This window comes from Leuciscus leuciscus, assembly GCF_965113295.1.
Source record: "Leuciscus leuciscus genome assembly, chromosome: 12".
NCBI lineage: Eukaryota > Metazoa > Chordata > Actinopteri > Cypriniformes > Leuciscidae > Leuciscus > Leuciscus leuciscus.
In genome coordinates, this window is record NC_138736.1 from 40705144 (window position 1) to 40727546 (window position 22403).

At 34.1% G+C, this 22403-nt stretch overlaps 1 protein-coding gene and 1 long non-coding RNA gene across 12 annotated transcripts in view; one reads left to right on the forward strand and one right to left on the reverse strand.

The window, feature by feature from the left end:
- Positions 1–1157, reverse strand: part of LOC309511318 (NACHT, LRR and PYD domains-containing protein 3-like) — a 249257-nt gene extending 248100 nt beyond the window's left edge. For 4 of the 11 annotated variants that reach the window (XM_082186430.1, XM_082186429.1, XM_082186435.1 and 1 more), the window contains exon 1: positions 503–1155. The gene's annotated coding sequence lies outside the window, so the exon portion shown is untranslated. Of the gene's footprint in view, positions 1–502 lie in introns of all 11 variants that reach the window. The other 7 variants (XM_082186434.1, XM_082186423.1, XM_082186432.1 and 4 more) reach the window with 5 other exon arrangements.
- Positions 1–22403, forward strand: part of LOC309511429 — a 138346-nt gene that overhangs the window by 33581 nt on the left and 82362 nt on the right. The gene's annotated exons all lie outside the window — the stretch shown is intronic.

Here is a 22403-nt window from a genome sequence, read left to right on the forward strand (position 1 = left end):
AGGGAGATTTTAACAACAGCACTCTTTGTAATTGACATTCATTTACACAGACAATTATATCAAAGTTTAAGAAAAACAGCACAAAAAAAAAAAGTTAAAACAAACACTACAGATGTTAAAGAGAAAAGTGTTACAACACTGCGGTTTCTAGAAACTTTGTTTTTTAGTAATGAAAACGAAAATTAGACGCATAAAAAGTGTAAAAGTGTAACATGTAGGCTATATGTCTATGTCCAATAATTGATAAGTAAAAAAAAAATGCATTAAGAATTTCGTGTTTAATGTAACGTTACTTTATTTAAGTTAAGTTAATTTCCATGCGCCACACCGAACTCTTGCTCTGAATAAAGTTATTAGACACCTTGAGGCTCGAGTTTTCCATCAACAGCACGTTAAATCAAACTTACATTATACAAACATCACTTGATACTATGATCCGTTGTTCTTATTTAAAGATTCTTAAACCCGGGTGTAAAATGGCGCTTGTAAACAACGAACTCACCTCAGTAAAGTTGGCAATAAATTCACAGATCCGAACTTTTCGGGTCAATAACTCGTGAGCTAAACGTCCTTAATACACAAAATAACACATATGTTTTAATCGTAGTAACTTAGACAAGCAGCTACAACATAATTTTCCTCGAAAAGAGCTTTTATTCGCAGTGGACAAAATACATTGATCTCTATGCGCAGGCTGAGAGACAGAGCTGAAGGAAGCGTCTGCAAAGTGCAAAACCCGAAAAGCGTTACTACGAAAAGAGTCAATAACTTCAATGTCACGCACTATAGTGTCACCAAATTCAGTTTACACACTGCTGTCCTGTTGGCTATACTACAACACTTTTTTTGGAAAAAAGAAAATGTATGAAATATTGAAATATAAATATTATGAAAAATATTCAGTAACTTCACTGTAATTCAGTGTATTGTTGCCAAATTCAGTTTACACACCACTGCTGTCCTGTTGGCTATACTACAACACTTTTTTTGGAAAAAAGAAAATGTATGAAATATTGAAATATATTGAAATATTGAAATATATTGAAATATTGAAATATAAATATTATGAAAAATATTCAATAACTTCACTGTAATTCACTGTATTGTTGCCAAATTCAGTTCGCACATCACTGCTGTCCTGTTGGTTATACAACAACTACACTTATTTATTTATTTATTTTGGGGGGGGGGGGGGGATTTTTAATTGTATATACAATTGTAAATATAATTTCTATGATTTTTATGAAAAATATTCAATAACTTCTCTGACAGTGAAGTTATTGACTCTTTTCGTAGTAACGCTTTTCGGGTTTTGCACTTTGCAGACGCTCCCTTCAGCTCTGTCTCTCAGCCTGCCAGGGACGTGCGGTCAGGGTAGGCCAGAGCCATAGAGAGAGAGAGTTGCGACACTCTTTGATGTCGCCGCTATGGCTGTCACGTGGTTCATGTAAGCCCCAATAGTTCCAAAACGTACGCTGGCTGTCATGTTCTTCTATGGGACAGACAGCAGCGAATGCATTATTGAACGGTAAATATAAAATAAAACACACACCCAAGTACTTTTTCAGCTGTAATTGCATTATTGCATTTTGTTAATGTCAGTTTTGCATTTTGAGATAAGTTTTAAGCTATATTTTTGGAGGGAAAAGCTTAGTGTTCATGTTCGCATGGGTAGTAGCACTGGCTTTAGCAGCTCTAACTTAAAGCCACACCGTGGACTTTGTGACCTAAAGAGTTGACGCATACAAGTTATTTTAAATGATTCCTCAGGCCAATATACAGCGTTTGACACTATTAATGCTCCGAGCGGGGCTGCCCTCTTGAAATACCGCCTATGTAAGTTTGGAGAAGACGGACCGTCGTTGGCCAGGTCATGTGACCTGGAGAACGTATCGCTTTACGGCCATCACGTGACCATAGGCTCTGATATACTCATGGAGCAGACTTTTGCGACAGTGCTGCGGCGCTTGTGGCCTCTAGGGGCGCTAGACGTGAAAGTTACAGGTCTAGCGCCCCTAGCGCCCGCAAAAGTTCCGCGGTGTGGCTTTAACTTTTCCATATCATTCATCTGATGATGGACGTCTCATGATATTTATTTTAGCACAACTGGGCTGTATTAGGCTATTGATTCCCGTGATTTTGCTTATAAATTTTGATTCAGCCATTAGCCTACCTTCGTGATCACGCAAAGAGGTCTGCCGTGGCGGTCCGTTCAGAATTCGCTTAGAAGCTAGCTCACTTCTTCTGATGAAAGTGGCCACCCCCTAGCCTGGGAAAACCCAGACTACTTCCGGCGAATTTTAATTCTCTCTCCAGGATAGTCTGGAGAAGAGCCCATTCAAACTCATTTCTGTGCCGCCGAAATCGCGGCACCAATCAGAAACGTTTGGGGAGGGATTTACATGATGACGACAGCGCAGCGATGCTGAAGGAGATTTCGTTACAAAGATGGATGCCACCGTGGAACATCACTCCTTCGAATCAGTTATCGCGTCTGTTTTGAGCGATTTAAACTTACCGTTTTCGTTTAAACCGGAGCAAAGAACAACACTCGAAGCATACGTCATCTCCTTCATCGATCTGATCGCAAAGACCCGCCCTCCTTAGTTACTGTCGCTATGCCCGACAAGCTACGCTGCTCTCACGCCACACCATGTTCTCACGCAGTGAAAAATACATCGCGGAGCAGAGAGGAGACTGACAACACGCTGACAGACAGGACAGACCAGGTTACTTTTCTGTTACTTTTGATATTAAACATATTAAACAAAGTCTCACCTTTCAAATTTGGTCATTTTTTAAAAGAAATTGAAACGATACATACCGTTTTGTGGCTCTTTAATGTGTCTGACAGATCGCTGTAGAGCATCAGTTAAAGCTGCTCGTGAACCAATCATCACTTCCTTCTAGTTCATTTATAGCATCAAATAAACATGAATGAACATGGGAAGGATGGTTGTTTTAACCGCGGAAAGACGTCAGTACACTCCGTTATGTTCAAATCCTCCCATGTTAATCTGCTATCTCTACCAAAGAGTATAGAAGTTACTTCTATACTCTTTGATCTCTCCTGACTGCTTTGTCGGACAAAATGGCGGATGGCGGATTATGATTGGTTAGATCGCCTGTCAATCAAGCTCCCTGCGAAGGGAGCTACGTCGGTTGGTGACGCCCCTTTGGAAATGAATTGTCTACATAGCTTCCCCAGACCCTACACTCAGTTTCAACTGAGAAGGGTCTGGTTTTAACCAGGCTAGCCACCCCCAGGACCACAACGTGAAACATGATCATGTTAAGACTAAGAATATTATTTTAAGATTAAGGCCATACACATTATCAAAACTATAACAGATTAAAAACGAATTTAAGCATGGCTGATACAAATGAAGGTTTTCAAATAAAATATTTTTTATTAAACAATGACAGACAACAAAAATGTGTGCTTGTGTGTGTGAACAAGAAAAACAAAAACCAGGGGCAGGTGATCCATGAAACAGACAGGACTGGTGATGGCCATAACAATCCTAAAGGTCCAGCATTGTTCTCACAAGCCGCTTCACTCAAGACAATAATAACATAATGAAAAGTTAGTATATCCCAAAAAATTAAATTAAATAAAAGTTGCTATAAAGGTGGTAGCGATTCATTACCGAACTCTTAGCTGACGAAGTCGCGCTAGCTAAGCAGGCAGTGCTTGAAAATTGGTTGAAACAACCAACATAAAATATAAATAATTACGCTGTGCATGTACAAATGAAGACCAGTATAAGCATCGCAAAGGGCCTCTGATACAATATAGAGAGTTGACAATTCAAAAGAGGTCGATATTTCGGCAACTCTGGAACAACTCGACGCGCAGCAATGTAAGTGAATGGTGTCCAACGCCCAAATGACAGTGTTTGGAACTATTCCGATCTTCATATCCCGGAAGTAGGCGGTTAAAAGCGCCGCCATTATTTACAACGGAGGTCTATGGGAGTGTCGCAACTCTCTCTCTCTATGGCACTGGGGTAGGCAGGGTAGGCAGTGCCTCACCAAAGGAAATGTTGACATTACATTTATTAATTCCAAGAGCTTTATTAATTCACCACATTATTAATTGCATTTATTTTATTCCAAATATAAATTTTTGTAACAAAAATTTTCAGGAATACACATATAATATACTCATTTTGCCATTGTTTGCTCCTAAAACCATTGTTTCATGCAGGAAATTCAAGGCCATGGCCATTGAGGCAGAGGTTTTTTTTATTTATTTATTTTTTTATTTTTTTATTTTTTTTTATTGCTAAGAACGTACAAAATCAATGCCAGGGGTAAATACAATTGTGAGTACAGCTACAAATTATATAGTCAGGATAATATTATGCAAATGACACAGTGAGACAGTTTTAAGGGCTTTGGAATTGCTGGATGTACTGAGAGTGTCCAGGTAGGATTTAAGTTCCTTATAGAAAATAAAAAAGTAGGGCTTAGCATCCTGAAATTTACATTTGTGTAAAAAAAAAAATTGCTAGAAAAATAAACAGGTTTATCAAAAAATATTGGTCCTTTACATCTTTATCAAAGTTGTGCTGACCAAATAAAACATCTTTGTATAACAAAGAAAAGCTCTGTGATGAAAATGTGCGCACAAAGATACAAAAATCCTTCCAGAACAGACTTGTATATGTGCATTCCCAGAAGAGATGAGAAATGGATTCGTGTTCAGCACCACAAAAAGAACATAAAGTGTCAATATCAGGAAACATCTTTTTTAAGTAAAGCTTCACAGGATAAAAAAGATGAAGTAATTTGTAAGACACATCCTTAACCTTATTGGTTATTAAATATTTAGATGACAAAGTCCACACTTTCTTCCATGGAATATTGACAAACTGGCCATTCCAGTACGACACAATGTATGGGAGAGAAACAATCTCATTTTGAAATAGCTGTCTAATTTTTCTGTTCCGACTACAAGAGTTAGATAAAAAACAAATATTTCCAATCGTTGTATCAAAAGGATGAGCAACTGATAAAGAAATCTGGGATCTAGCTGAATCTCTGAGAAGAGTTATTGCTCCATAAGGGATGGCATCCATTACAATAGCAAACTCTCGTGGAGTGACAGGTATATTGTACTTGTTCAAAAACTCTGAATATGAATACAGGTATCCATCAGAATTAATTAATTAATTGAGAAACCAAAATAAAATTATTCTTAACCCAGTTTTGGAAAAACAACGACTTATTTTTATAGATAATATCACAATTATTCCAAATAAAGTACCGGTGAGGACTAAAATTGTGTTTATAAATTAGGTGCCAGGCCAAAAGCGCTTGTTTATGAAAATTTGACAATTTAAGGGGCAATTTGGTGATATTGTAATTACATAACAATAGGAAAGGGAGACCACCCACCTTAGAGAAAACAAGACTAGGAAGAGTATTCCAGAATGAATCAGGGTTAGTTAAATACTGTTTTAACCAATTTATCTTGAAAGTATTATTTAAAGAAGTAAAATCTAGAAAGTTTAGACCACCACATTCATAATTATTAATAACCACAGACTTTTTAATATAGTGCCTCTTATGCTTCCACATGTGGTGAAGTGAGTGACTCGTTGCCACGTCACCCTCATTACATATATGGCCAATAGGGTTCTGTATGGAAGGCCAAAAGGGCCAAAACGTGTGAAACTGTCGCGTTAACGCGTATTTACGTGTTAACGCGTACCTAAATTTGGGACATTAGCACCACCTACTGGTTTGGTGCTGCTCTTGCTCAAACACAGAGAACCTAAATTAAGCTTGTAAATAGCAGTTTTTAATTAACACTAGAACTCCCAAGACGGTCATTTTGACCGTTTTTAAATTTTACAGTGTAATAACTTTGTTAAAATAAAATCAATTTGGCTGTAGGACTCTGACTTTTCCTAAATATGTGTATATTTTATTCTGACACTGTTATTTTATTAAAATCACAAAACAAAAAACAGTTCTGACTATTTCTACCTAGAATGGCCATAGCGGTCATTTTGACCGCACGCATTATTGATACATAAATCCGCTACATTTCCCGCCTATTGGTACCCGTAGCATAGCAACGATCTGTCCTTTTTTGTTAAAGCTATTCCAACACTAGCTGCTATAAGTTATACATTTGAGCTAACGAAAATGTCATCAAAAAGAACAATGACAGCCACAGAGGTTTTAGCCATGCTTAGGAGGCTTGACGATGAGGAGTCTGATGGAGGAGCAGGTTCGGATCAGGACAGCGATGTCTCTTGGTCCCTGGACAGTTCATTCAGCTCTGAGAGTGATTCAGATAATGAATTAATTCCCCGTCGAAAAAAGAGCCGGCTGGACATCTCCAATCCTGGAACTGACCTTGTTCCATCGGATAATATTCCAGGTATGTTTCTCTTCTTCTCTAGCTATATTTTTATACTTTGTGAGGCAGACAAGCCATATTATCAATAATACGTTACTTCAAAGTAACGTTATAGTTATCCGTCTCTAACTATCTAAGGTAGGCTATGCCGATCAGATCTGCTATCGAAAATGTTTGTCCTATTATTTTTCCTCTCACACACCCACCGCTGTTACCGACGCACCTTTCCTGACGACCGATCCATTCATTCACTTTTTTACCTCAGGCACCCTGAGGTAAAATTGTGAATGAATGCACACATCTTTTCATTATTATTATTCTATTGCTAGTATTATACTATATTGTCAGGCTAGTAGAAATCATATGGGCTAATTAGTCCTAACAAGATTACGATTTCATGAACTAAAAAAGTAATTAGTCTGTTCTGTTCTTTTTTTTTTTTTTTTTTTTTTTTTTTTGCCAATAGTGCAAAATCCTGATCCATCAGATATGCCTGCTGTGTCAAGACAACACAGTCCACCACGAGATGAGGAAGCTGGCCTAATAAACCCACTTACAGCCGAAAGGCGTGAAACGGCGAAAGACGGCACAGTGTGGACCTATATAGAGCTGGGTGAAGACAGAGGAAGGCGACAATGCCAAAATGTAATAACTGAAGCCGCAGGCCCGACAGCGCACGCCAAGCGCAATATTGAAGATGCCCTTACAGCCTTTTTGTGTTTAGTGGATGATGGCATGCTGAAACACATAAGGGACTGCACCGTGGCTGAGGCCCACCGAGTCAAGGAGGACGAAATATGGGACATAACAGTTGAAGAGCTAAAAGCCTTCATTGGTTTAATTTACATTCGAGGCGCGCAAGGTGGAAAAGGGATGGATTTGGCAAGCTTTTGGTCAGCCGAGTGGGGATGCGCTTTTTTCAAGGAGACCATGTCCCGAAACAGGTTTCAGGAAATAATGCGATTCCTGCGTTTCGACAGAAGGGAAACCCGACGCACACGCCTGCGAGATAACAAGTTTGCCCTTATGAGTGATGTTTGGGACAGATTTGTCCAAAACTGCATCGCCTGCTACAAGCCTGGTGCCGACATCACTGTGGATGAGCAGTTATTCCCTACTAAGTCAAGGTGCAGCTTCATCCAGTATATTGCAAACAAACCGGACAAATTCGGAATCAAATTCTGGCTTGCTGCGGATGTCGACACCAAATATATGGTAAACGGTGCGCCTTATCTGGGCAAAGACGTGACGAGGAGGCCAGGTCAACGACTTGGAGACAGTGTGGTGCTGAAAATGGTCGACCCATACCTGGGGAAGGGAAGAAACATCACCACCGACAATTTTTTTACTTCATTTGTACTGGCCAAGGCACTTCAGGCCAAGAAAACTAGCTTGGTTGGCACGGTAAACAAAAGCAGACGAGAGCTCCCCCCGTGCGTAAAGGTGCAAATGCCGCTGTTCAGCACAGTGGTGCTGAAAAGTGGCGATGCAACACTGACCGTGTATCAGTGCAAAAAGAACAGAAATGTCTGCATGCTCAGCACTGTCCACACTGCTGTTGGCATCACAAGTGGCCCGAAAAGCAAGCCAGAGACGGTCACCTACTACAACAAGACCAAGGTAGGAGTAGACGTTCTAGATCAAATGGCTAGAAAATACTCGGTAAAAGCTCCCTCCCGTAGATGGCCAGTAGCTGTTTTCTATAACATCCTCGACCTGGCTGCAATCAACGCGCACATATTGTACAAGAAGTGCACAAATGAGCAAGTTTCAAGGAGGGACTTCATCACGCGACTGGCGAGCGAACTTCGCTCCGACCACATTAAATCCAAAGCCACACAACTGGTGGTGCGAGAGCCAGAACCCGGGCAGGAGCAGCAGCAGATGGAGAGAAGAAGGCAGTGCCAAGTAAAGAGAAACTGCAAACAAAATAAAACAAAGGAGACATGTGCCAAATGTCACAAAGTAGTGTGTGGGAGTTGCACACGAAAGGCGGTGTTTACCTGTGTGGACTGTGCGTAAGCGTCAGTGAATGATGCGGGGTGTTTGCGCCGTTCAGATGAGCCCACTTGGAGGAAAACGTGTTAACCTTTTGTTCGTTAATATTTTTTTGTTCACTGAAAATCGTTCTAAAGCAGTTCGTTTTCTTGTTTAGCTAATGTTCATGTTTTTTCTTAGCCAGTTTTTGACTGCGGTCACGCCATCTGTGCTTTTGAGAAACGCGGTCGCGCCATCTACGCTTAAAAACATATTGCGCGTCTACACGAGGTTGCGTGGTAGGCTCAATGTGTATGCGGTTAAAAACTATTCATAATAAAATTAAATTGTTTTCTGCAAATTCCACCAGATTCTTGTTCTACATCTCTCAGACTACCACTGTGGTGATTTTCATGTGGTTTTACTGTTTTATTATTTAATAATTAACTGTCAAAGTTCTATACTGTATACCTGGCTATATAGCAATTATTTAATAAATTCATAAAAAAATGCAAATCAAATTGTTTTCTGCAAACTCCACCAGATTCTTGTCCTACATCTCTCAGACTACCACTGTGGTGATTTTCATGCAGTTTTACTGTTTTATTATTTAATAATTAACTGTCAAAGTCATATACTTTATACCTGGCATATAGCAATATTTAATAAATTCATAAAAAATGCAAATCAAATTGTTTTCTGCAAACTCCACCAGATTCTTGTCCTACATCTCACAGACTACCACTGTGGTGATTTTCATGCAGTTTTACTGTTTTATTATTTAATAATTAACTGTCAAAGTCATATACTTTATACCTGGCATATAGCAATATTTAATAAATTCATAAAAAATGCAAATCAAATTGTTTTCTGCAAACTCCACCAGATTCTTGTTCTACATCTCTCAGACTACCACTGTGGTGATTTTCATGTTGTTTTACTGTTTTATTATTTAATAATTAACTGTCAAAGTCATATACTTTATACCTGGCATATAGCAATATTTAATAAATTCATAAAAAATGCAAATCAAATTGTTTTCTACAAACTCCACCAGATTCTTGTCCTACATCTCTCAGACTACCACTGTGGTGATTTTCATGTTGTTTTACTGTTTTATTATTTAATAATTAACTGCCAAAGTCATATACTGTACACCTGGCATTTAGCAATATTTAATACATTCATAAAAAAATGCAAATCAAATTGTTTTCTACAAAATCCACCAGATTCTTGTCCTACATCTCACAGACTACCACTGTGGTGATTTTCATGTTGTTTTACTGTTTTATTATTTAATAATTACCTGTCAAAGTCATATACTGTATACCTGGCATATAGCAATTAATAAATTCATAAAAATTGCAAATCAAATTGTTTTCTGCAAACTCCACCAGATTCTTGTCCTACATCTCACAGACTACCACTGTGGTGATTTTCATGTTGTTTTACTGTTTTATTATTTAATAATTACCTGTCAAAGTCATATACTGTATACCTAGCATATAGCAATATTTCATAAATTCATAAAAAAATGCAAATCAAATTGTTTTCTACAAAATCCACCAGATTCTTGTCCTACATCTCACAGACTACCACTGTGGTGATTTTCATGTTGTTTTACTGTTTTATTATTTAATAATTAACTGCCAAAGTCATATACTTTATACCTGGCATATAGCAATATTTAATAAATTCATAAAAAAATGCAAATCAAATTGTTTTCTACAAACTCCACCAGATTCTTGTTCTACATCTCACAGACTACCACTGTGGTGATTTTCATGTTGTTTTACTGTTTTATTATTTAATAATTAACTGCCAAAGTCATATACTTTATACCTGGCATATAGCAATATTTAATAAATTCATAAAAAAATGCAAATCAAATTGTTTTCTACAAACTCCACCAGATTCTTGTCCTACATCTCTCAGACTACCACTGTGGTGATTTTCATGTAGTTTTACTGTTTTATTATTTAATAATTACCTGTCAAAGTCATATACTGTATACCTGGCATATAGCAATTAATAAATTCATAAAAATTGCAAATCAAATTGTTTTCTGCAAACTCCACCAGATTCTTGTCCTACATCTCACAGACTACCACTGTGGTGATTTTCATGTTGTTTTACTGTTTTATTATTTAATAATTAACTGCCAAAGTCATATACTGTATACCTAGCATTTAGCAATATTTAATACATTCATAAAAAAATGCAAATCAAATTGTTTTCTACAAACTCCACCAGATTCTTGTCCTACATCTCACAGACTACCACTGTGGTGATTTTCATGTTGTTTTACTGTTTTATTATTTAATAATTAACTGCCAAAGTCATATACTGTATACCTGGCATTTAGCAATATTTAATACATTCATAAAAAAATGCAAATCAAATTGTTTTCTACAAACTCCACCAGATTCTTGTTCTACATCTCACAGACTACCACTGTGGTGATTTTCATGTTGTTTTACTGTTTTATTATTTAATAATTACCTGTCAAAGTCATATACTGTATACCTGGCATATAGCAATTAATAAATTCATAAAAATTGCAAATCAAATTGTTTTCTGCAAACTCCACCAGATTCTTGTTCTACATCTCACAGACTACCACTGTGGTGATTTTCATGTTGTTTTACTGTTTTATTATTTAATAATTACCTGTCAAAGTCATATACTGTATACCTGGCATATAGCAATTAATAAATTCATAAAAATTGCAAATCAAATTGTTTTCTGCAAACTCCACCAGATTCTTGTCCTACATCTCTCAGACTACCACTGTGGTGATTTTCATGTTGTTTTACTGTTTTATTATTTAATAATTACCTGTCAAAGTCATATACTGTATACCTGGCATATAGCAATTAATAAATTCATAAAAATTGCAAATCAAATTGTTTTCTGCAAACTCCACCAGATTCTTGTTCTACATCTCACAGACTACCACTGTGGTGATTTTCATGTTGTTTTACTGTTTTATTATTTAATAATTACCTGTCAAAGTCATATACTGTATACCTGGCATATAGCAATTAATAAATTCATAAAAATTGCAAATCAAATTGTTTTCTGCAAACTCCACCAGATTCTTGTTCTACATCTCACAGACTACCACTGTGGTGATTTTCATGTTGTTTTACTGTTTTATTATTTAATAATTACCTGTCAAAGTCATATACTGTATACCTGGCTATATAGCAATATTTAATACATTCATAAAAAAATGCAAATCAAACTGTTTTCTACAAACTCCACCAGATTCTTGTCCTACATCTCACAGACTACCACTGTGGTGATTTTCATGTTGTTTTACTGTTTTATTATTTAATAATTAACTGCCAAAGTCATATACTGTATACCTGGCATTTAGCAATATTTAATACATTCATAAAAAAATGCAAATCAAACTGTTTTCTACAAACTCCACCAGATTCTTGTCCTACATCTCTCAGACTACCACTGTGGTGATTTTCATGTTGTTTTACTGTTTTATTATTTATTAATTAACTGTCAAAGTCATATACTGTATACCTGGCTATATAGCAATATTTAATAAATTCATAATTTTTTTAAATCAAATTTTTTCTGCAAACTCCACCAGATTCTTGTCCTACATCTCACAGACTACCACTGTGGTGATTTTCATGTTGTTTTACTGTTTTATTATTTAATAATTAACTGTCAAAGTCATATACTGTATACCTGGCATTTAGCAATATTTAATACATTCATAAAAAAATGCAAATCAAATTGTTTTCTACAAAATCCACCAGATTCTTGTCCTACATCTCACAGACTACCACTGTGGTGATTTTCATGTTGTTTTACTGTTTTATTATTTAATAATTAACTGTCAAAGTCATATACTTTATACCTGGCATATAGCAATATTTAATACATTCATAAAAAAATGCAAATCAAATTGTTTTCTGCAAACTCCACCAGATTCTTGTCCTACATCTCACAGACTACCACTGTGGTGATTTTCATGTTGTTTTACTGTTTTATTATTTAATAATTAACTGTCAAAGTCATATACTGTATACCTGGCATTTAGCAATATTTAATAAATTCATAAAAAAATGCAAATCAAATTGTTTTCTACAAACTCCACCAGATTCTTGTTCTACATCTCTCAGACTACCACTGTGGTGATTTTCATGTTGTTTTACTGTTTTATTATTTATTAATTAACTGTCAAAGTCATATACTGTATACCTGGCTATATAGCAATATTTAATAAATTCATAATTTTTTTAAATCAAATTGTTTTCTACAAACTCCACCAGATTCTTGTTCTACATCTCACAGACTACCACTGTGGTGATTTTCATGTTGTTTTACTGTTTTATTATTTATTAATTAACTGTCAAAGTCATATAATGTATACCTGGCTATATAGCAATATTTAATAAATTCATAATTTTTTTTAATCAAATTGTTTTCTACAAACTCCACCAGATTCTTGTTCTACATCTCTCAGACTACCACTGTGGTGATTTTCATGTTGTTTTACTGTTTTATTATTTAATAATTAACTGTCAAAGTCATATACTGTATACCTGGCATTTAGCAATATTTAATACATTCATAAAAAAATGCAAATCAAATTGTTTTCTACAAAATCCACCAGATTCTTGTCCTACATCTCACAGACTACCACTGTGGTGATTTTCATGTTGTTTTACTGTTTTATTATTTAATAATTAACTGTCAAAGTTCTATACTGTATACCTGGCATTTAGCAATATTTAATACATTCATAAAAAATGCAAATCAAATTGTTTTCTGCAAACTCCACCAGATTCTTGTTCTACATCTCACAGACTACCACTGTGGTGATTTTCATGTTGTTTTACTGTTTTATTATTTAATAATTAACTGTCAAAGTTCTATACTGTATACCTGGCATTTAGCAATATTTAATACATTCATAAAAAATGCAAATCAAATTGTTTTCTGCAAACTCCACCAGATTCTTGTCCTACATCTCTCAGACTACCACTGTGGTGATTTTCATGTTGTTTTACTGTTTTATTATTTAATAATTAACTGTCAAAGTTCTATACTGTATACCTGGCATTTAGCAATATTTAATACATTCATAAAAAATGCAAATCAAATTGTTTTCTACAAACTCCACCAGATTCTTGTTCTACATCTCACAGACTACCACTGTGGTGATTTTCATGTTGTTTTACTGTTTTATTATTTAATAATTAACTGCCAAAGTCATATACTGTATACCTGGCATTTAGCAATATTTAATACATTCATAAAAAAATGCAAATCAAATTGTTTTCTGCAAACTCCACCAGATTCTTGTCCTACATCTCACAGACTACCACTGTGGTGATTTTCATGTTGTTTTACTGTTTTATTATTTAATAATTAACTGCCAAAGTCATATACTGTATACCTGGCATTTAGCAATATTTAATACATTCATAAAAAAATGCAAATCAAATTGTTTTCTGCAAACTCCACCAGATTCTTGTTCTACATCTCACAGACTACCACTGTGGTGATTTTCATGTTGTTTTACTGTTTTATTATTTAATAATTAACTGTCAAAGTTCTATACTGTATACCTGGCATTTAGCAATATTTAATACATTCATAAAAAAATGCAAATCAAATTGTTTTCTGCAAACTCCACCAGATTCTTGTCCTACATCTCTCAGACTACCACTGTGGTGATTTTCATGTTGTTTTACTGTTTTATTATTTAATAATTAACTGTCAAAGTTCTATACTGTATACCTGGCATTTAGCAATATTTAATACATTCATAAAAAATGCAAATCAAATTGTTTTCTACAAACTCCACCAGATTCTTGTTCCACATCTCACAGACTACCACTGTGGTGATTTTCATGTTGTTTTACTGTTTTATTATTTAATAATTAACTGCCAAAGTCATATACTGTATACCTGGCATTTAGCAATATTTAATACATTCATAAAAAAATGCAAATCAAATTGTTTTCTACAAACTCCACCAGATTCTTGTTCTACATCTCTCAGACTACCACTGTGTTGATTTTCATGTTGTTTTACTGTTTTATTATTTAATAATTAACTGCCAAAGTCATATACTGTATACCTGGCATATAGCAATATTTAATAAATTCATAAAAAAATGCAAATCAAATTGTTTTCTGCAAACTCCACCAGATTCTTGTTCTACATCTCACAGACTACCACTGTGGTGATTTTCATGTTGTTTTACTGTTTTATTATTTAATAATTAACTGCCAAAGCCATATACTGTATACCTGGCATTTAGCAATATTTAATACATTCATAAAAAAATGCAAATCAAATTGTTTTCTGCAAACTCCACCAGATTCTTGTTCTACATCTCACAGACTACCACTGTGGTGATTATCATGTTGTTTTACTGTTTTATTATTTAATAATGAACTGCCAAAGTCCTATACTGTATACCTGGCTGTATAGGCATATTTAATAAATTCATAAAAAATGCAAATCAAATTGTTTTCTGCAAACTCCACCAGATTCTTGTTCTACATCTCACAGACTACCACTGTGGTGATTATCATGTTGTTTTACTGTTTTATTATTTAATAATTAACTGCCAAAGTCCTATACTGTATACCTGGCTATATAGCAATATTTAATAAATTCATAAAAAATGCAAATCAAATTGTTTTCTGCAAACTCCACCAGATTCTTGTTCTACATCTCACAGACTACCACTGTGGTGATTCTCATGTTGTTTTACTGTTTTATTATTTAATAATTAACTGCCAAAGTCCTATACTGTATACCTTGTTATACAGCAATATTTAATAAATTCATAAAAAATGCAAATCAAATTGTTTTCTGCAAACTCCACCAGATTCTTGTTCTACATCTCACAGACTACCACTGTGGTGATTCTCATGTTGTTTTACTGTTTTATTATTTAATAATTAACTGCCAAAGTCCTATACTGTATACCTTGTTATACAGCAATATTTAATAAATTCATAAAAAATTGAAATCAAATTGTTTTCTGCAAACTCCACCATATTCTTGTTCTACATCTCACAGACTACCACTGTGGTGATTTTCATGTTGTTTTACTGTTTTATTATTTAATAATTAACTGCCAAAGTCCTATACTGTATACCTGGCATATAGGCATATTTAATAAATTCATAAAAAATGCTAATCAAATTGTTTTCTGCAAACTCCACCAGATTCTTGTTCTACATCTCTCAGACTACCACTGTGGTGATTCTCATGTTGTTTTACTGTTTTATTATTTAATAATTAACTGCCAAAGTCCTATACTGTATACCTTGTTATACAGCAATATTTAATAAATTCATAAAAAATGCAAATCAAATTGTTTTCTGCAAACTCCACCAGATTCTTGTTCTACATCTCTCAGACTACCACTGTGGTGATTCTCATGTTGTTTTACTGTTTTATTATTTAATAATTAACTGCCAAAGTCCTATACTGTATACCTTGTTATACAGCAATATTTAATAAATTCATAAAAAATGCAAATCAAATTGTTTTCTGCAAACTCCACCAGATTCTTGTTCTTCATATCACTGTCTACCACTGTGGTGATTCTCATGTTGTTTTACTGTTTTATTATTTAATAATTAACTGCCAAAGTCCTATACTGTATACCTGGCTGTATAGGCATATTTAATAAATTCATAAAAAATGCAAATCAAATTGTTTTCTGCAAACTCCACCAGATTCTTGTTCTACATCTCACAGACTACCACTCTGGTGATTATCATGTTGTTTTACTGTTTTATTATTTAATAATGAACTGCCAAAGTCCTATACTGTATACCTGGCATATAGGCATATTTAATAAATTCATAAAAAATGCAAATCAAATTGTTTTCTGCAAACTCCACCAGATTCTTGTTCTACATCTCACAGACTACCACTGTGGTGATTATCATGTTGTTTTACTGTTTTATTATTTAATAATGAACTGCCAAAGTCATATACTGTATACCTGGCTGTATAGGCATATTTAATAAATTCATAAAAAATGCAAATCAAATTGTTTTCTGCAAACTCCACCAGATTCTTGTTCTACATCTCACAGACTACCACTGTGGTGATTATCATGTTGTTTTACTGTTTTATTATTTAATAATTAACTGCCAAAGTCCTATACTGTATACCTGGCATATAGCAATATTTAATAAATTCATAAAAAATGCTAATCAAATTGTTTTCTGCAAACTCCACCAGGTTCTTGTTCTACATCTCACAGACTATCACTGTGGTGATTTACATGTTGTTTTACTGTTTTATTATTTAATAATTAACTGCCAAAGTCCTATACTGTATACCTGGCATATAGGCATATTTAATAAATTCATAAAAAAAAAAAATCAAATTGTTTTCTGCAAACTCCACCAGATTCTTGTTCTACATCTCACAGACTACCACTGTGGTGATTATCATGTTGTTTTACTGTTTTATTATTTAATAATTAACTGCCAAAGTCCTATACTGTATACCTTGTTAAACAGCAATATTTAATAAATTCATAAAAAAATGCAAATCAAATTGTTTTCTGCAAACTCCACCAGATTCTTGTCCTACATCTCTCAGACTACCACTGTGGTGATTCTCATGTTGTTTTACTGTTTTATTATTTAATAATTAACTGCCAAAGTCCTATACTGTATACCTGGCATATAGGCATATTTAATAAATTCATATAAAATGCAAATCAAATTGTTTTCTGCAAACTCCACCAGATTCTTGTTCTACATCTCACAGACTACCACTGTGGTGATTATCATGTTGTTTTACTGTTTTATTATTTAATAATTAACTGCCAAAGTCCTATACTGTATACCTGGCATATAGGCATATTTAATAAATTCATAAAAAATGCTAATCAAATTGTTTTCTGCAAACTCCACCAGATTCTTGTTCTACATCTCACAGACTATCACTGTGGTGATTTACATGTTGTTTTACTGTTTTATTATTTAATAATTAACTGCCAAAGTCCTATACTGTATACCTGGCATATAGGCATATTTAATAAATTCATAAAAAAAAAAAATCAAATTGTTTTCTGCAAACTCCACCAGATTCTTGTTCTACATCTCACAGACTACCACTGTGGTGATTTTCATGTTGTTTTACTGTTTTATTATTTAATAATTAACTGCCAAAGTCCTATACTGTATACCTGGCATATAGGCATATTTAATAAATTCATAAAAAATGCTAATCAAATTGTTTTCTGCAAACTCCACCAGATTCTTGTTCTACATCTCACAGACTACCACTGTGGTGATTTTCATGTTGTTTTACTGTTTTATTATTTAATAATTAACTGCCAAAGTCATATACTGTATACCTTGTTATACAGCAATATTTAATAAATTCATAAAAAATTGAAATCAAATTGTTTTCTGCAAACTCCACCATATTCTTGTTCTACATCTCACAGACTACCACTGTGGTGATTTTCATGTTGTTTTACTGTTTTATTATTTAATAATTAACTGCCAAAGTCATATACTGTATACCTGGCATTTAGCAATATTTAATACATTCATAAAAAATGCAAATCAAATTGTTTTCTACAAACTCCACCAGATTCTTGTCCTACATCTCTCAGACTACCACTGTGGTGATTTTCATGTTGTTTTACTGTTTTATTATTTAATAATTAACTGCCAAAGTCATATACTGTATACCTGGCATATAGGCATATTTAATACATTCATAAAAAAATGCAAATCAAATTGTTTTCTACAAAATCCACCAGATTCTTGTCCTACATCTCACAGACTACCACTGTGGTGATTTTCATGTTGTTTTACTGTTTTATTATTTAATAATTAACTGCCAAAGTCATATACTGTATACCTGGCATTTAGCAATATTTAATACATTCATAAAAAAATGCAAATCAAATTGTTTTCTACAAACTCCACCAGATTCTTGTCCTACATCTCACAGACTACCACTGTGGTGATTTTCATGTTGTTTTACTGTTTTATTATTTAATAATTAACTGCCAAAGTCATATACTGTATACCTGGCATTTAGCAATATTTAATACATTCATAAAAAATGCTAATCAAATTGTTTTCTGCAAACTCCACCAGATTCTTGTTCTACATCTCACAGACTACCACTGTGGTGATTTTCATGTTGTTTTACTGTTTTATTATTTAATAATTAACTGCCAAAGTCCTATACTGTATACCTTGTTATACAGCAATATTTAATAAATTCATAAAAAATTGAAATCAAATTGTTTTCTGCAAACTCCACCATATTCTTGTTCTACATCTCACAGACTACCACTGTGGTGATTTTCATGTTGTTTTACTGTTTTATTATTTAATAATTAACTGCCAAAGTCATATACTGTATACCTGGCATTTAGCAATATTTAATACATTCATAAAAAATGCAAATCAAATTGTTTTCTACAAACTCCACCAGATTCTTGTCCTACATCTCTCAGACTACCACTGTGGTGATTTTCATGTTGTTTTACTGTTTTATTATTTAATAATTAACTGCCAAAGTCATATACTGTATACCTGGCATTTAGCAATATTTAATACATTCATAAAAAATGCAAATCAAATTGTTTTCTACAAACTCCACCAGATTCTTGTCCTACATCTCTCAGACTACCACTGTGGTGATTTTCATGTTGTTTTACTGTTTTATTATTTAATAATTACCTGTCAAAGTCCTATACTGTATACCTGGCATTTAGCAATATTTAATACATTCATAAAAAAATGCAAATCAAATTGTTTTCTACAAACTCCACCAGATTCTTGTTCTACATCTCTCAGACTACCACTGTGGTGATTTTCATGTTGTTTTACTGTTTTATTATTTAATAATTACCTGTCAAAGTCCTATACTGTATACCTGGCATTTAGCAATATTTAATACATTCATAAAAAAATGCAAATCAAATTGTTTTCTACAAACTCCACCAGATTCTTGTCCTACATCTCTCAGACTACCACTGTGGTGATTTTCATGTTGTTTTACTGTTTTATTATTTAATAATTAACTGCCAAAGTCATATACTGTATACCTGGCATTTAGCAATATTTAATACATTCATAAAAAAATGCAAATCAAATTGTTTTCTACAAACTCCACCAGATTCTTGTTCTACATCTCACAGACTACCACTGTGGTGATTCTCATGTTGTTTTACTGTTTTATTATTTAATAATTAACTGTCAAAGTTCTATACTGTATACCTGGCATTTAGCAATATTTAATACATTCATAAAAAATTCAAATCAAATTGTTTTCTGCAAACTCCACCAGATTCTTGTCCTACATCTCTCAGACTACCACTGTGGTGATTTTCATGTTGTTCTTCTGTTTTATTATTTAATAATTAACTGTCAAAGTCATATACTGTATACCTGGCTATATAGGCAATATTTAATACATTCATAAAAAAATGCAAATCAAATTGTTTTCTGCAAACTCCACCAGATTCTTGTCCTACATCTCACAGACTACCACTGTGGTGATTTTCATGCAGTTTTACTGTTTTATTATTTAATAATTAACTGTCAAAGTCATATACTGTATACCTGGCTATATAGGCAATATTTAATAAATTCATAAAAAATGCAAATCAAATTGTTTTCTACAAACTCCACCAGATTCTTGTCCTACATCTCACAGACTACCACTGTGGTGATTTTCATGTTGTTTTACTGTTTTATTATTTAATAATTAACTGTCAAAGTCATATACTGTATACCTAGCTATATAGCAATATTTCATAAATTCATAATTTTTTTAAATCAAATTGTTTTCTGCAAACTCCACCAGATTCTTGTCCTACATCTCTCAGACTACCACTGTGGTGATTTTCATGTTGTTTTACTGTTTTATTATTTAATAATTAACTGTCAAAGTCATATACTGTATACCTAGCTATATAGCAATATTTCATAAATTCATAATTTTTTTAAATCAAATTGTTTTCTGCAAACTCCACCAGATTCTTGTCCTACATCTCACAGACTACCACTGTGGTGATTTTCATGTTGTTTTACTGTTTTATTATTTAATAATTAACTGTCAAAGTCATATACTGTATACCTAGCTATATAGCAATATTTAATAAATTCATAATTTTTTTAAATCAAATTGTTTTCTGCAAACTCCACCAGATTCTTGTTCTACATCTCTCAGACTACCACTGTGGTGATTTTCATGTTGTTTTACTGTTTTATTATTTAATAATTAACTGTCAAAGTCATATACTGTATACCTAGCTATATAGCAATATTTCATAAATTCATAATTTTTTTAAATCAAATTGTTTTCTGCAAACTCCACCAGATTCTTGTCCTACATCTCTCAGACTACCACTGTGGTGATTTTCATGCAGTTTTACTGTTTTATTATTTAATAATTAACTGTCAAAGTCATATACTGTATACCTGGCATATAGCAATATTTAATAAATTCATAAAAAATGCAAATCAAATTGTTTTCTACAAACTCCACCAGATTCTTGTTCTACATCTCACAGACTACCACTGTGGTGATTTTCATGTTGTTTTACTGTTTTATTATTTAATAATTAACTGTCAAAGTTCTATACTGTATACCTGGCATTTAGCAATATTTAATACATTCATAAAAAATGCAAATCAAATTGTTTTCTGCAAACTCCACCAGATTCTTGTTCTACATCTCACAGACTACCACTGTGGTGATTTTCATGTTGTTCTTCTGTTTTATTATTTAATAATTAACTGTCAAAGTTCTATACTGTATACCTGGCATTTAGCAATATTTAATACATTCATAAAAAATGCAAATCAAATTGTTTTCTGCAAACTCCACCAGATTCTTGTTCTACATCTCACAGACTACCACTGTGGTGATTTTCATGTTGTTCTTCTGTTTTATTATTTAATAATTAACTGCCAAAGTCATGACCAATACTGTTTGTGTTGCTGCATATTGCAAAAGCAATAAAGAAAACAATTCACCAGCCAGAATTTCTGTGAACCAAAACTTAGCTTAATTTATTCTTTAGAAGCTTATGGTAAAGGGAAATCAGTGAACTCCATTACTCCATTACATGAACATGTATTTTTCAGCATACTGTACTCCAAAGTACCTATGACAACGTATGTAAGATCACACATAATTAGTGCAGATTTCACAGATCCACTCTTCTGCGGTGGTGTCCAGCGCTTTGTGTGGGACAGACACACAATTGGGGTGGTACCAATTATTGCAGTTGCTGCACTGCACCATCACCTCGTTGTAGTGTGAGGTCCTGCAGATGCAGTGAACCTCCACTTGAATTGTTTCCCTTTCAGGTTTTGCTGGGGTTTTTTTGTAAGCAAATACTGGAGCCTTTTTGTTTTGGAATGCTCTGTATAGTGTTTGTCTCATGTTCCTTTCCACAAACTGGCACTCCTCTGGTTTGACACCATCGCCCAATACTGTTGCAAAAGCCAATGCAAAAAGTCCGCAATTGCTTGATGACCGCTGTATTTGTACGGCAGGTGTTTGAATGTTGAAATGGGGTGTTTGTGGACGAATCAACCAAGATAGTTTTTGTTTGGTCTGCTGGTTTATGATGGTGTTGAGGCTGTCGTAAAGACACAGCTCATTGGGTCCACAGAAAAGGTTACTTGCTGTTATCCAGTGGTTGTCATTTATATTTAGTATTTGGACAAATGGTGCCTGTGGTGTCCCAACCACACCTCCTTGGTGAAGACTCTGATACAGAAGGCTCGACTGAAACCCATCTATATGGGGGAACTTCTGCGAAATGTAAAAAGAAGCTGCATCCACTTCATCAGTGCTGAGCCAAGTGTCTGGGTGCAGGATGCTTAGCATTTGTCTCTGTTTAAGAACTACCTCTCTCACCAATTTAGTGGCTTGGATCACGTCCTTTGGTGAGTGCCGTATCCAAAGGGGTCCATGGGACTTTTGCCTTTGTGCTCGTTGTGGTTTCCACCCATTCTATGAGATAAACACCATAAAGAAACATTTA